The sequence below is a fragment of the Chlorocebus sabaeus genome, chromosome 1, assembly GCF_047675955.1.
Source record: "Chlorocebus sabaeus isolate Y175 chromosome 1, mChlSab1.0.hap1, whole genome shotgun sequence".
Taxonomy (NCBI): Eukaryota; Metazoa; Chordata; class Mammalia; order Primates; family Cercopithecidae; genus Chlorocebus; species Chlorocebus sabaeus.
This window is the reverse complement of record NC_132904.1, coordinates 50,396,250-50,410,861: the sequence shown is the minus strand read 5'-3', so window position 1 is coordinate 50,410,861 and position 14,612 is coordinate 50,396,250. Positions and strand designations below refer to the sequence as shown.

General features: G+C 42.4%; 1 long non-coding RNA gene and 1 pseudogene across 1 annotated transcript in view; one reads left to right on the top strand and one right to left on the bottom strand.

The window, feature by feature from the left end:
- Nucleotides 1–13,985, bottom strand: part of LOC103239839 (uncharacterized) — a 57,599-nt gene extending 43,614 nt beyond the window's left edge. The window contains exons 1-2 of the long non-coding RNA XR_012093683.1: nucleotides 9,287–13,985; nucleotides 8,180–8,302 (exon numbers count right to left, since the gene is read on the bottom strand). This is a non-coding gene — a long non-coding RNA (uncharacterized lncRNA). The remainder of the gene's footprint in view (nucleotides 1–8,179; nucleotides 8,303–9,286) is intronic.
- LOC103239831 (large ribosomal subunit protein uL13-like) lies at nucleotides 5,169–6,075 on the top strand (annotated as a pseudogene).
- Nucleotides 13,986–14,612: the final 627 nt, after the last annotated feature.

Genomic DNA, 14,612 nt, shown 5'->3' with positions numbered 1-14,612 from the left:
GGCATGAAGATAAGAGTTTGCCAAACAACTAAGATGGGCTCTTGGTTGAGCAGAGAAACTACAACATGGGACACACAGAGCCACCCTATTGCCCTACTGTCATTCAAGCTTAAAGGAGACATATCTACAGACAGGGTTTGAGCCTAGTAATGGTGAGAACTTCCTTGGGTGTCTCAACAGGCTAGAGATGAAATTCCCAAGAAGGCAGAAAATAGAGGTAGCACATTGGTTTTATTGCTTTTTATTTATAATTATAAAAGTCATGTGTGCTTATTATAAAAATTCAAACAGTACAGAGGATATAAAGGGGTAATTAAAAACCCTCTGCCTGCCAATTTCACTCTTTAGGGATACCTAATGTCAGCAGTTTCTTGTGCATGCTTCTATACACTTTCACCTTTATTTAATGTTTCTCAAAGTAATACATGCAGAACGCTTTTAAAAAGAAAGCCACATAAACACAAAGCTTGTAACAAAAACCAATGATCCCTGTCCTGCCTCTCCCCCCATATTTTCCCAAGTCCCTTTTCTCCAAGGTAACCGTTTTAGACATTTTTTAAATAGTCTAATCTTGGAAGTGACATTTTAGAGGGTTCTTCTGGCATTTATATATCTCTGCTTTTCCTAAATAATATGCTGCTAATGCTAATTTTTGATTAATCAATTTTAGACATAAAGTAATGACTTCTTGTATAGTGGATTCAGGATTTAGCTCTCTTATACCGCTGTCCCAACTGCTTCTTCTCCCCTATACTCCCAATAGAATTGTACTACAATTTTTTTGCTAAATCAGTATTTAGTATTTACCTTATTATGCCTTACAACTATTTACTTGTTATGTTATTACAAGTACACCAAAATTGTATATTTTTTTTGTTTTTTTGAGACAGGGTCTCACTCTGTCACCCAGGCTGAAGTGCAGTGGCATAATTTGGCTCACTGCAGCCTCCGTGCCCTCGGCTCAAACAATTCTTCCACCTCAGCCTCCCGAGTAGCTGGGACTACAGGTGCGTGCCACCATGTGCAGCTAATTTTTGTATTTTTTGTAGAGACAGGGTCTCACTATGTTGCCCAGGTTGGTCTTGAACTCCTGGCCTCAATCCACCCTCCTGCCTCGGCCTCCCAAAGTGCAAGGATTACAGATGTGAGCCACCATGCCCTGCTCAAAATTATATTTCTTTCCCTATCTTTGCTTTTCCTAAATCTAATAAGTGCCTTGGTTTTTCACCTGCTTAATTTTCTTTGTAATTATTACGTATAGTTAATTCTTCTGAAACTTTACAATAATCTTTCACTACAGTTTCCCTTGTAGTCAATTATATCAGGTAATCTGTCTGTTCCAATTTTTCTCTTGAAAAATTGAAAGTCTCCTAGACACTCCTGGAGACTCACTTTCTTATCTGATTGCACCCTAGCCCTTTCATTTAGCTGTCTTCCCAGCACTTTTCTTCCCTATCGTCCTGAGAATTCTTTTTTGCCTTTTTCTGAGTTGGGATTCCTGTTGCCTAGAATTTGTATCTTCCTCTTTCTCAGTTTGCACCCTTGTTTGGGAGATATCTATTCCAGTAGCTTCATCAGTTTTAACCTGATGATACTCCTCGATGAACCTCTCTTGAATCACTTTACTCTTTGGCCTGGTTATGCTCGACACCTGGTGCAACACTGTGATCCTAGAATCTCTACTCATTGTCACTCTTCAGGGTGCTCTTCATCTCTTTCCTTGTTGGATCTTGTTTGTTTGTTTACTCCTATATTTTGCTGAGAAAGTGTATATTTCAGACATTGCATGACTGAAAATTTCTTCATTCTATCTTCACACTTGATTATAATGTGGCAAAGTATAGAATTCGTAGGAAATATTTGTTTGCAGAGTTTCTAAGCCATTGCTCTCTTCCCTTCTTGATTCCAATGTTGTTAAGAATCCTAAAGACATTTTGATTCCTGATTGTATACAACCCATTGTTTCTTTTTGGAAGATTTTAGAATCTTCTCTTATTTATTTATTTATTTTTATTTTAGAGACAGGGTCTCACTCTGTCACCCAGGATGAAGTGCAGTGGCAGGATCATAGCTCACTGCAGCCTGGTCCTAGCGAACTTAAGCAAACCTCCTGCCTCAGCCTCCTGAGTAGCTTGGACTACAGGCATGCACCACCACACCTGGCTAATTTTTTTTTTTTTTTTTTGAGACGGAGTCTTGCTCTGTCGCCCAGGCTGGAGTGCAGTGGCGCGATCTCACTGCAAGCTCCGCCCTCGGGTTTACGTTATTCTCCTGCCTCAGCCTCCCGAGTAGCTGGGACTACAGGCGCCCGCCACTGCGCCCAGCTAATTTTTTTTGTACTTTTAGTAGAGACGGGGTTTCACCGTGTTAGCCAGGATGGTCTCGATCTCCTGACCTCGTGATCCACCCGCCTCGGCCTCCCAAAGTGCTGGGATTACAGGCGTGAGCCACCACGCCCGGCCCTGGCTAATTTTTTAATTTGTTGTAGACATAAGGTCTTGCTAGGTTGTCCAAACTGGTCTCTAACTCCTGGCCTAAAGTAATCCTCCTGCCTGGGCCTCCCAAAGTGTTAGGATTACAGTCATGAGCCACTACACTCTTCTAGAATCTTCTCTTTGTCTTTGGTGTTCTGAAATTACACAATAGTGTTCTGAATTTCACTAAGTGCTGAGATATGAATATATTTTCATTCACTGTGCTGGGCAACTTCTGGAAGACAAAATCCTCTCCACAATTGGCTCAGCAAGTGAAGAGATCTTGGGAGGTCACATGCCAGCTATTTTACACTTTGGTCCAGAGTGAAATACTAATCACCTCAGCCTGTCTAACAGCAAAGTTCCTGGGAAATGCGAGGAGCAGAATAGAATATTTGGTGAACACCACTATGTCTGACATAGGAAGAGTAGACTATAGAATTTTTGTCATAAAGGGAAGGAGAGATAAGGTAGTAGCTAGGGTGACAGGAGGTGAGTGGATTTTGTTTTTGGTTTTTCTTTTTTTTTGAGACGGAGTCTCACTCTGTTGCCCAGGTTAGAGTGCAGTGGCATGATCTCACTCACTGCAACCTCCACCTCCCAGGTTCAAGCAATTCTCCTGCCTCAGCCTCCTGAGTAGCTGGGATTACAGGCCCACACCACCATGCCCGGCTAATTTTTATATTTTTAGTAGAGAGAGTTTCACTATATTGGTCAGGCTGGTCACAAACTCCTGATCTTAGGTGATCCGCCTGCCTCGGCCTCCCAAAGTGTTGTGATTACAGGTGTGAGCCACTGTGTCAGGCCTGTTTTTTGTTCTTCTAATTAGAAGGGAATTGCATGTGTTTAGAGGAGAGGGAGTGGTTAATCAAGGGGCATGGTATTGGTCTTGGAGAACGTGGAAGGAAGAATGATGAGCCTTAGAAAGGAGATCTGACCCTCTTTCTCTGAGATTGGCAGGAAGGAAGTGAAGGAAGTATAGTTAGCTAAATTTGTAGGTGTAGAAGCAGGAAATTGAAGTTCACACCTGATATTTTAAATTTCCTAAGAAGTAGGAAGCAAGCCAATTGCCACAATTGGTAACAGTGGTGGTATGGTGGAGAAAGGACCAGAAGTAGGTTATGGGTGTTCAGGAGCTTGGAGAAGATTCTTGAATCTATCTCCACTAAGCCATCTGCCTTCAGATGGACAACTATTAATACAATAGCTTCCCATCTGATTAACTTGCCTCCACTAAACCCTTTCAGCATACTACAAACAGGTTGACCTTTTTTAAAAGGACATATCAGATCATGCCACCCTCTGCATGAAATTGTACACTTGCTCAAAATTCTTGAAATGACCCAAATATTTGGTTCACATTGTCTTCTCAGCCTTGCCCTCAGCCCTCCATACACTCTCAACAGGAACCCTTTTCATTTCCTTCCTCCTTTCCTCCTTGAGGCCTTCATAGATCCTCTTCCCTATACCAGGAGACCACTTCCATTTCACTCCTATTCCTTTCACTTGGTTAATTTTAACCCTTTCTTTGGGTCTCGAATTAAATGTCACTTTCTCAGAGAGGCCTTCCCTGATTCTTCAGTCTAGGCTAGGTCTTCTTATTGTATGCTCTTATGATACTTGGAGCTTTTTCCTTGGTAGCACTCTTCACAATGGTAATTATAGTTGGCCCTTGAACAACATGGGATTGAACTGCATGGGTCCATGTTTACATGAATTTTCTTCTGCCTCTGCCACCCCAAGACAGCAAGACCAATCTCTCCTCTTCTTCCTCCTGCTCAGGCTATTCAACGGGAAGATGACAAGGATAAACACCTTTATATGATCCATTTACGCTTAATAAAGTAAATATATTTTCTCTTCCCTGTGATTTTCCTTTTTTTTTTTTATTTTCTTTTTTTTTTTTTGGAGACAGAGTCTCACTCTTGTCACCCAGCCTGGAGTGAAGTGGTGCAATCTTGGCTCACTGCAACCTCCGCCTCTCTGGTTCAAGCAATTCTCCTGCCTCAGCCTCCTGAGTAGCTGGGACTACAGGCATGCACCACCACGCCTGGCTAATTTTTTTGTATTTTTAGTAGAGACAGGATTTCACCATGTTGGTCAGGATGGTCTCAAACTCCTGACCTCAAATGATCTGCCCACCTCGGCCTCCCAAAATGCTGGGATTACAGGTGTGAGTCACTGCACCTGGCTCTCTGTGATTTTCTTAATAACATTTTCTTTTCTCTAGCTGACTTTAGTGTAAGAATATAGCATATAATATATATAACATACAAAATATATGTTCATCAACCGTTTATGTTATCGATAAGATCAACAGTAGGCTATTAATAGTTATATTTTTGGGGAGTCAAAAGTTATACATGGATTTTCAACTGTGCAGGGGGTCAGCCCCTTAACCCCCATGTTGTTCAAGGGTCAACTGAGTATGTTTGTATATAGTGAACAAGGGGTCTTCCCTCCACTAGACCATAATTCCATGAAGGTAGGCACTATGTCTGTTTGTTTGGTCTACTGCTACATGTTTAACATGTAGCACATTGTCTGGCGTGTAACAGATGACAAATAAATAGTTGTTAAATGAATAGGTTAATCAATTTTGTTAATTAATATTGTGAAGAGATAATCAAGGTCACAATACCTATGAGAGCCCAATCAAGAATGGAGACCGCTTTTCCTAGGCGACCGCTGAAGATGGCAGAGGTGCAGGTCCTGGTGCTCAATGGTCTAGGCCATCTCCTGGGCCTCCTGGCAGCCATCGTGGCTAAGCAGGTACTGCTGGGCCAGAAGGTGGTGGTCATACGCTGCGAGGGCATCAACATTTCTGGCAATTTCTTTTTTTCTTTTTTGAAAGAGTTTCCCTCTTGTTGCCCAGGCTGGAGTGCAATGACGCAATCTTGGCTCAAAGCAACCTCTGCCTCCGGGGTTCAAGCAATTCTCCTGCCTCAGCCTCCCGAGTAGCCGGGATTACAGGCGCCCACCAGCATGCCCAGCTAATTTTTTGTATTTTTAGTAGAGACGGGGTTTCGCCCATCTTGAACTCCTGACTTCATGTGATCCACCCGGCTTAGCCTCCTAAAGTGCTGAGATTACAGGCGTGAGCACCACGTCCGGCCATTTCTGGCAATTTCCACAGAAACTAGTTGAAGTACCTGGTTTTCCTCCACAAGCAGATGTACACCAACTCTTCCGAGGCCCCTACCACTTCCGGGCCCTCTGCTGCATGTTCTGGCGGACGCTGCGAGGCATGCTGCCCCACAAGACCAAGCGAGGCCAGGCTGTCCTGGACCGCCTCAAGGTGTTTGACATCATCCCACCACCCTAAGAAAAGAAACAGCGGATGACAGTTCCTGCTGCCCTCAAGGTCGTGCATCTGAAGCCTATGAGAAAGTATGCCTATCTGGGGTGCCTGGCTCACGAGGTTGACTGGAAGTAGCAGGCAGTGACAGCTACCCTGGAGGAGAAGAGGAAGGAGAAAGCCAAGATCCACTACTGGAAGAAGAAACAGCTCATGAGGCTACGGAAACTGGTAGAGAAGAACGTGGAGAAGAAAACTGACAAATACACAGAAGTCCTCAAGACCCATGGACTCCTGGTCTGAGCCCAATAAAGACTGTTAATTCTACAAAAAAAAAAAAAAAAGAGAGAGAGAGAGAGAGAGACCACAGCACTGCTGCAGAGTCAGTCTACGGGGTTATGTTCAGAGAGAGAGAGAGAGACCACAGCACTGCTGCAGAGTCAGTCTACAGGGTTATGTTCAGCAGCTTCATTATGGGAGTGGAGAAAGCTGATAGTTGAACTGATGCAAGGTGGGTGTGGAAGAAAGAGGATAATGTTGGTCTTCATGTGGCACTATAAGGTCTAGGCGGAATAGGGAAGGGAAATATGGAGAGGAGTGATGAACTTGGTAGAAAATGGTAAGGTCAAAGACCTGGTGGAGTCCAGGATATGAAGGAGAATGTATGGTGGGAGTAAGAGTGAGAGAGCTAGGGAGCCAGGAGGTGATAATCTGAGATTTAGTACTCCAGACCTTAAGATCTCAAAAGTGGAGCAGTGCCAGGTCTTTAAAAAATCCAAGACATAATCATGGAAATGAATGAGTGGAATGGCTGTAAGGTGGTGGTTACTGTTGCCAAAAATAAGGAATACGGAGGCTAGGATGTTAAATGGTTCCATATAGTGAAGTTACCTAGTTGACAGCGAGCCTTAAAGTGAAGAAGACTTTGTGCCAGGTACCCAAATCTTTAAGGACTGAAGTGGTCAGAGGATGACTTCTGTAAAGATAGCATAGAAGATGGCATGAGCCTCAAACACAGGCCTTCCCCTCATTCCTTCCATTCTTGGATCAGTTATACAACAGTCAAAGTTCCAGGACAGAGGGTCTGATAGGCTGAGCTGGATGGTATAAGCTTCAAAGGACAAGTAAATTTTGCAAGGGGTAGAAATAACGTGGTAGGTTAGTGTCAATGGGGAATGACAAGACTGCCAGTGAAGTCCCCAGTAGTATACGGAAGATGTGAGAAAAGGCAGTGTCTAATCAAGAAGCTGGAAGGCCCAGGCATGGTGGCTCACGCCTGTAATCCCAGCACTTTGGGAGGCTGAGGCGGGCAGATCACCTGAGGTCAGGAGTTCAAGACCAGCCTGGCCAACATGGTGAAACCCCGTCTCTACTAAAAATACAAAAATTAGCCGGACGTGGTGGCATGTGCCTGTAATCCCAGCTACTCAGGAGGCTGAGGCAGGAGAATCACTTGAACCTGGGAGGTGAAGGTTGCAGTGAGCCGAGATCGCACCATTGCACCCCATCCTGGGGGACAAGAGCGAGACTTCGTCTCAAAAGAAAGAAGCTGGAAGAAGATATAATGGAGGTATGGCACTCAGAAAGAGCCAGGTTTCCATTAAGCAGGAGGCAGAGAAAGTAAACTGCCAAGAAATTAAAGTTTGTAGGAGGGGTTTTTGCTTATTTGCCTGTTTTTCAATGGATGAAGGATTATTCCAGCAGTAAAAGTAACAACAAGTAATAGAGAGAGGACAGGCCCTGGTCAGAGGTCAGGGTTCCATTCCTGGCTCTATCACCTACTAGCCAAGCAACTTTAGCCAATTACTTTGCCAGAGCTCAGTTTTCCCACTTGTGAATCAGTAACCTAATAATTCGGTTACTTTGCGGATCAAATGAGATAATGGGTGCAAAATTGCATTATAAACTGTAAAGTATGGTCCCTACATATTGTTATCATTAATGTGTGGTGAGTTCACGCAAGCATTTGGACCAATGTTCTTATTCCTGACTCAGTTTGGAACAGTACTGGGAGGAATGCAGGCCAAATACTAACTCCATTTTAGAGGTGGGACAAAGTACCATGCTAAATTGTGCTATGTGGTATAATGGTGGAATAGAGAATGCTGTGTGAGCACAGAAAAAGGAACAATTCAGAGCCTAAGTGAACTTTATAGTGGAAATGCCATGTGAGCTGGCCATTGAAGATTAAGTCTGAGAAAGGGAGAGCTATTCCACTCTCCTTAGTTAGTGGTAGAGATCTAAGTAGAAGCCAGGGCCATAAACATGCAGTTAGGTGCTGCTTCCCAGTGCTCTTTGACCCCCATATGCTGCAGCATATTCTCTTTGCTTTTGCTAAGGGCCTAACTGCCATGGGAGCACCACCATTCTTGCTTAGTCTCTTTGCAATTTGCTGTCAACAACTTACTGTCAGTGTGCAGATGTACAGTTCACATCCCCCAGATATGCAGCATCACACTTCAGTTTCTGCCTCTGAGCCTCTTCCAAGTTGTCTGATGATGCCTGCTGTTGGCTGACTGCCATGCCTTATCTGGGAATCAATGAGACCAGTAGGTCAACTGTGAGCAGTTCTCCCAGGAAACCAGCAGGGTTTTAAAGGAATCGTGACTTGTCCTACACACTGTGATTGTTCTACACCTGAATGAGGTTGCTAGAGGTCCCTCTATCCTATCCCCTCCTCCCCTATTTCCTTCAGTGACTTTGCAGAAAAAACAGATCCTATTTGGTTTCCTTCTTCCTCAGTCTCTTAGGTTCCCAAAGTCTGACTGTTCCCTTCATACTTTTTCAAAGGGCATTGGTGGGGACCTGGTAACCCACCTCATTCATAAAAACTTGGTTACCCAGTGGTGGGCCATATTTCTATTTAATAGTCTGCCATAATAATAACCATGGGTATATCCATTTTACAGATGAAGAACGTAAACCTCAGAGAGGGTAAGAGGTGAGAGGCTCAGGGTGGGGAAAAAGCAGAACATGAGACAGTAGTAATACAGCCTAAGGCAAGGCAATAATGACTATCTGTCAATGTTTGGTTGCCCAGCATCCATTTCCCCACTTCCTGATAGTACCCTGATTTCTGTACACATTATGTGCAGTCTTGGTGGGAGCAGACATTCAGAGAGGCCTGTTTCCCACTGCAGTTAGGGGAGGGCTACAGAATTCTGACCTTTGAGATTTAAGGGAAATAGCAGAAGTTACCTCCCTGCTGAGACTAGTATGCAGCCTAGCCCACACTCCATGTTTAGTAAATGTCATTTCTGCCCAGCAGTGTCTTTTCTTACAGTCTGAGTGGTGTTAGGCAAGTCACTTAACATTATTTGCCTCAGAAATGATGTGTATAGGCCAGGTTTGGTAGATCACGCCCGGGTGGATCACTTGAGGTCAGGAGTTTGAGATCAGCCTGACCAACATGGTGAAACCTTGTCTCTACTGAAAATACAAAAATTAGCTACGTGTGGTGGTGTGTGCCTGTAATCCCAGCTACTTGGGAGGCTGAGGCAGGAGAATCACTTACACCAGGGAGGCAGAGGTTGCAGTGAGCCGAGATCTGGGCAGCCAGTGCGAGAGAGCGAGACTCCATCTCGGAAAAAAAAAAAAAAGAAATGTTGTATGTAACATCGCCATTGTTCCTAACGTGTGTTAAGTGCTCAGTGGTTAGTTACTGCTCTGATCGTCATAATTATTCTTTTGTTCCCAGTGAATGGGTTGAATCAATTGTGGTATATATCATCAGCATGACAGAAACTATTTAAAGTAATGTGGAAGCAGATATTGACTTATTGAAACAGAAACTGATTTATATGGTTGAATAAAAAGGTCAAATTATGATCATACTTTGATTAAAATATGCACATAGGCCAGGCGTGGTGGCTCATGCCTTTAATCTCAGCACTTTGAGAGGCTGAGGTGGGTAGATCACTTGAGGCCAGGAGTTCAAGACCAGCCGGCCAACATGGTGAAACCTCATCTCTGCTAAAAATACAAAAATTCGCTGGATATGGTGGAGTATGCCTGTAATCCCAGCTACTTGGGAGGCTGAGGCAGGAGAATCACTCGAACCTGGGAGGTGGAGGTTGCAGCGAGCTGAGATCACGCCACTGCATTCCAGCCTAAGCAACATAGCGAGATTCTGTCTCAAAAAAAAAAACAACAAACAAACAAAAAAACAAAAGAATAGAATATACCTGAAATAGTATGTCCCAAAATGTTAACCAGTATTTATCTCTGTTTTATTTTTGCCTTTCTTCATTTTCTATTTTCAGTGAACGGACATTAGTTAATAGTTACTAATTTTTAAGTTCGAAAAGGCCATCACTTAGTGGAGAATCAAGGCTTGATTTCAGCCAGGGGCAAATTCAAGCAGATAGAACAAGGCAGCCAGGTTCCACAAAATAGGGATAAAGTCAGAATAGCAGTTACATCAGATATCTGGATGGCATACTTCTGGTTGAAAGGGCAGTCCCGGGCAGTGGCTAGATACACAATTCAACCCTCCAGGGGAGCTGGGGGCCAGAGCAACTCAGGTCCTTGTAACTACTTTAATTCCCTGAAAACCTTTCTTAGTTACCCTTCCCATCTACCAGCCACTGTCTACTCCATTCGCCTAATTTATTTCCTTCCTAGGACTTACTCACTCTGAAAACACCTTATCTGGTTGTTGTCACAGAAATGTAAGCTCATGTGTGCAAATATTTTGTCCGTCTTATTCATCATATACATGCTGTGACATGAAAAGCGCCTGCACAAAATAGGAGCTCAATTAAAAACAGAGAATTAGCTGGGCGCGCTGGCTCCTGTAATCCCAGGCTTTGGGAGGCCGAGATGGGCAGATCACGAGGTCAGGAGATCAATACCATCCTGGCTAACATGGTGAAACCCTGTCTCTACTAAAAATACGAAAAATTAGCCAGGCGTGGTGGCGGGTGCCTGTAGTCCCAGCTACTGGGGAGGCTGAGGCAGGAGAATGGCGTGAACCCTGGAGGCAGAGCTTGCAGTGAGCCAAGACTGCGCCACTGCACTCCAGCCTGGGCGACAGAGCGATTCTGTCTCAAAAAAAAAAAAGAAAAGAAAAGAAAATAAAAGAAAAAAAACAGAGAATTATTGCAAAATCAAAACCCACCAGGGAATAAAAATAAGGGAAACTGAGGCAGAAATCCAGCTGTGCCTTTGGGATCTACAAGTGTGAGGGGTCAGCAATTATGAGTTCACCTTTTGGGGTTGGATTCAAAGTAAGGAATATAAGCAAAAAAAATACAATTTCAATGATCTTTTTTCTTTTCAAAAAGCAGTTATCACATTTTTAAAAAATGGTGATACTTCCAGAAGAATATGACACAGTCTCCATGTATGAGCTTATTGGAAGTCTAGGTTAAATGAGTAACTTCCTGAATGACGTGAAAAGTGATGAGGCTCTGGCATTCTGGAAAAACTTGATACAAATTGTACATTAAAGCAATTCCATGGAATGATATTTAAAAGTTTAAATGGCCACTTAGTCTAAAAGATTTTAGCTTGAAACTAAATGAATATTTCTTATAAACATCAAAATCCCTGGCATAACTCAGCTTTTATGAGACACAAGGAAGCAGAAAATTCTGAGTTTTATGTCAAACCTTTTGTGAACAAGCAAGTAGGAAAAATGAAAGGGAGAGGGGACAGCTGAGACTTTCATTCAACATCTTTTATATGCCACACACTAACAAGCCATGACTTTTCTCATTTAATAACTCTACAAAGCAGGCACTATTTATTTCCATTTTCCAGAACAAAAAAATAAAGCTGAAACAGATTGACTTGCCCAAGATCACAGTTAACAAATTACAGAGAAAAATCTAATTCCAGGTTTATTTGATTCTAGAGCCTGCATACTTTTAATTTACCACACTTGCCTCTCCAGCATTCCTGGAAATCCCCTTGATGAAATATATTGCTCATCTTAAAAAAAAAAAAAAGGCAATAATATGGCTGAAAAGGAAGCAGGAAGTAATAGGAAAAACTAAGTGATTCACAAACTATTAGGTTGAATCACACAAAATTGCTGATATTTGACTTTTTTTAACCCATAAAAGAAGCAGTTTCATATCCTTCAACCTCATGATATGGTATTATTTCTGTGGATAAAGATCACCATGACAACTCTATTAATAACTACTCCATCACTCATCTGTACACACCTTTACTGATTAAATTTCACATCATTTCAGTAACAGTTTAAGACAGGAAGTGTTTTACATATGAGGAAGAGCAGATTTGGTAACCCTACCCGTTTTTCAGAGCAGCATTTCCCTTAGGAAGACATGTAAGTTTTTTTAAAGGCTCCCATCTGTCCCTGACTCCCTGCCCCTTCCATGTCCCACTTTCCACATCATGTTCTGTCAAAATAACTTTTTTTTTTTTTTTTCCTAAAAAGAGACAGGGTCTCGCTTTGTTACCCAGATTGGAGTGCAGTGGCACAATCATAGCTCAATGCAGCCTTGAACTCCTGGGCTCAAGTGATCCTCCCACTTTAGCCTCCCAAGTAGCTGGGTCACCATGCTGGGCTGATTATTTTAGTTTTTGTAGAGACAGGGATCTCATTGTGTTAACCAGGCCGGTCTCAAACTCCTGGGCTCAAGCAATCCTCCCACCCTGGCCTCCTAAAGTGCTGGAATTACAGGCGTGTGCCACTGCATGCAGCCTAAAATTACTCTTGAATTTTGCTTCTACAGTTGGCTTCTAACTGGTCTCCCACACTTCCAATCTATTCTCCAAAGGTTTTTTCCTAAATGCAAACCTGGGCTGGGCTCAGTGGCTCACACCTGTAATCCCAGCACTCTGGGAGTCTGCAGCAGAAGAATCACTTGAGGTCAGATGTTCAAGACCAGCCTGGACAACACAGCAAGACCCCTATCTTTCAAAAAAGAAAGAATTTTAAAAATTAGTTGGGTGTGGTGGCATACATTTTAGTCCTAACTACTTGGGAGGCTGAGGTGGGAGGACTACTTGAGCCCAGGAGTTCAAGGTTACAGTGAACTATGGTTATGCCACTCACTGCACTCCAGTCTAGGTGACAGAGCAAGACCCTGTCTCTTAAAAAACAAACAAAAAGCAAATGTGTCACTTATCTGCTTACAATTTGCCATCTCCAGCCTAATCATATTGCCTCCCAAAAATGCTATGTTGAATAGAACCCACTTCTCTGTGTCATGCACCTCTGTGACTTTATCCCACCTATTTTGTGGCTGGAATGGTTTTTTCACCCCTTTTCCCCATCCCTTACTTGACATTAAACAGGCAAATTTATGCTTTTCAAGGCTTAATTCAAATGTCACCTCTTTATGAAACTATGCCTGACTCTCCTCTGATAGCCACCAGTTTTCTGTGCTCTCACAGCAATTGGTACATTTTTCTATTTTAAGACTTTCAAATAGTGCTCTGATTAGGTGTTTCTGTGCCCTTAAAATATTGACCAGACTGTATCTTACTCTTAGTAACATCAGGATGTTGCATACCACTAGATGTACAGCAGGTATTACCAGTCAGAACCCAAGGGTCCTCAGTACTGAGTCCCTATGTTATATCTTAGGTTGGGGAATGAGGGAAAAAGCATACAGGTTGAGTGCCAAAAACAAGGGTGCACTCTTCCAGAGCATTTCCAGAGTTCTTTTACATTGAAGGCATAAGTTGGGGACTACCTGAACTTGGATTTATATTTCCATTACCAAAGCTTATTTCATTAGGGTAAACAGTGTTTATGAGCACTATGTATAGATTACATAAGAGCATTTGAATTTTATATTTTATACAAATATCTAAGATGGTAGTGGGGCACCTAGAAATCAAATTGTCCTTTGCTACAACCATGAAATACTGAGACATTTCATTCAATTTGATAAACAAGAGACAATTTACTAGCTGAAAATATATGCATGCAATATAAAACTACCAGGAGCACACATGGCCACAAAGACAAGCTGTTAGATCAAGAACATTCATCCTATCAAATATTAATATTGCCATAATGCTTCTTCAGTACTTTTAAAGTTTGGTAGCAGGTATTAAAGTGTTAAAAATCTTTATAGAGAAGAAACATAAAATTGACAAAATTTATTCTACTAACTTGGGAAAAAGATCATCAGTATCTGATTTTAGCTGTGGGAACACATTTGTCTAGTTTGTGGAATACTAGTGTTCTATCAGGGAAAGTTTGAAAAATATGCTCTTAGCTTAACAGAAAGCAGTCATACCTTTACTCAAAGCAAAGGATCACTAAAAAAAAAAAAAAAAAAAAAAAAAAAAAAAAAAAAAAGTGTGACTTTAAACAAGTCTGTAGAAAGAGAAAATTTTGATTATAATTCATTAAATTCACTTTTTTAATGTTTTTGGGCTTTCAGATATGGTTTGCGTAGCTCAGTAGGGGTCATTAATTTTCCCAGACTCTTAGAACCAGATGGGCATTTCCCTTTCCCCACACGCTGGCTGGTGAAGTCCTGTGTAGTAGGAGTCTATCCCCACTCTCTTATAAGGGAATACAGTGTTAACTCACAAGAGGATGCCCAGAAAAGGCTGAGGTTTCAGCCACTTTGAAGCTCAAGAGATCAAGATCACAGATCTAAAAATCACAAAAGCTGGAATCAGGGACTGTAGCCAATAAAATAGCTACACCCAGTAACAGGGTGGGTGGGTTAGACAGCATTTATTTTCAAGATGTACTGGAGATAAGACTGATGTGATATTTCAATTTCCTATTCACTTGGAGAGATAGGCAGTGTACCTGCAACATATCCTGACTCATCTGTTTTTTTCTTTTGAGACAGAGTCTTGCCCTGTTGCCCAGGCTGGAGTGCAATGGCACGATCTGG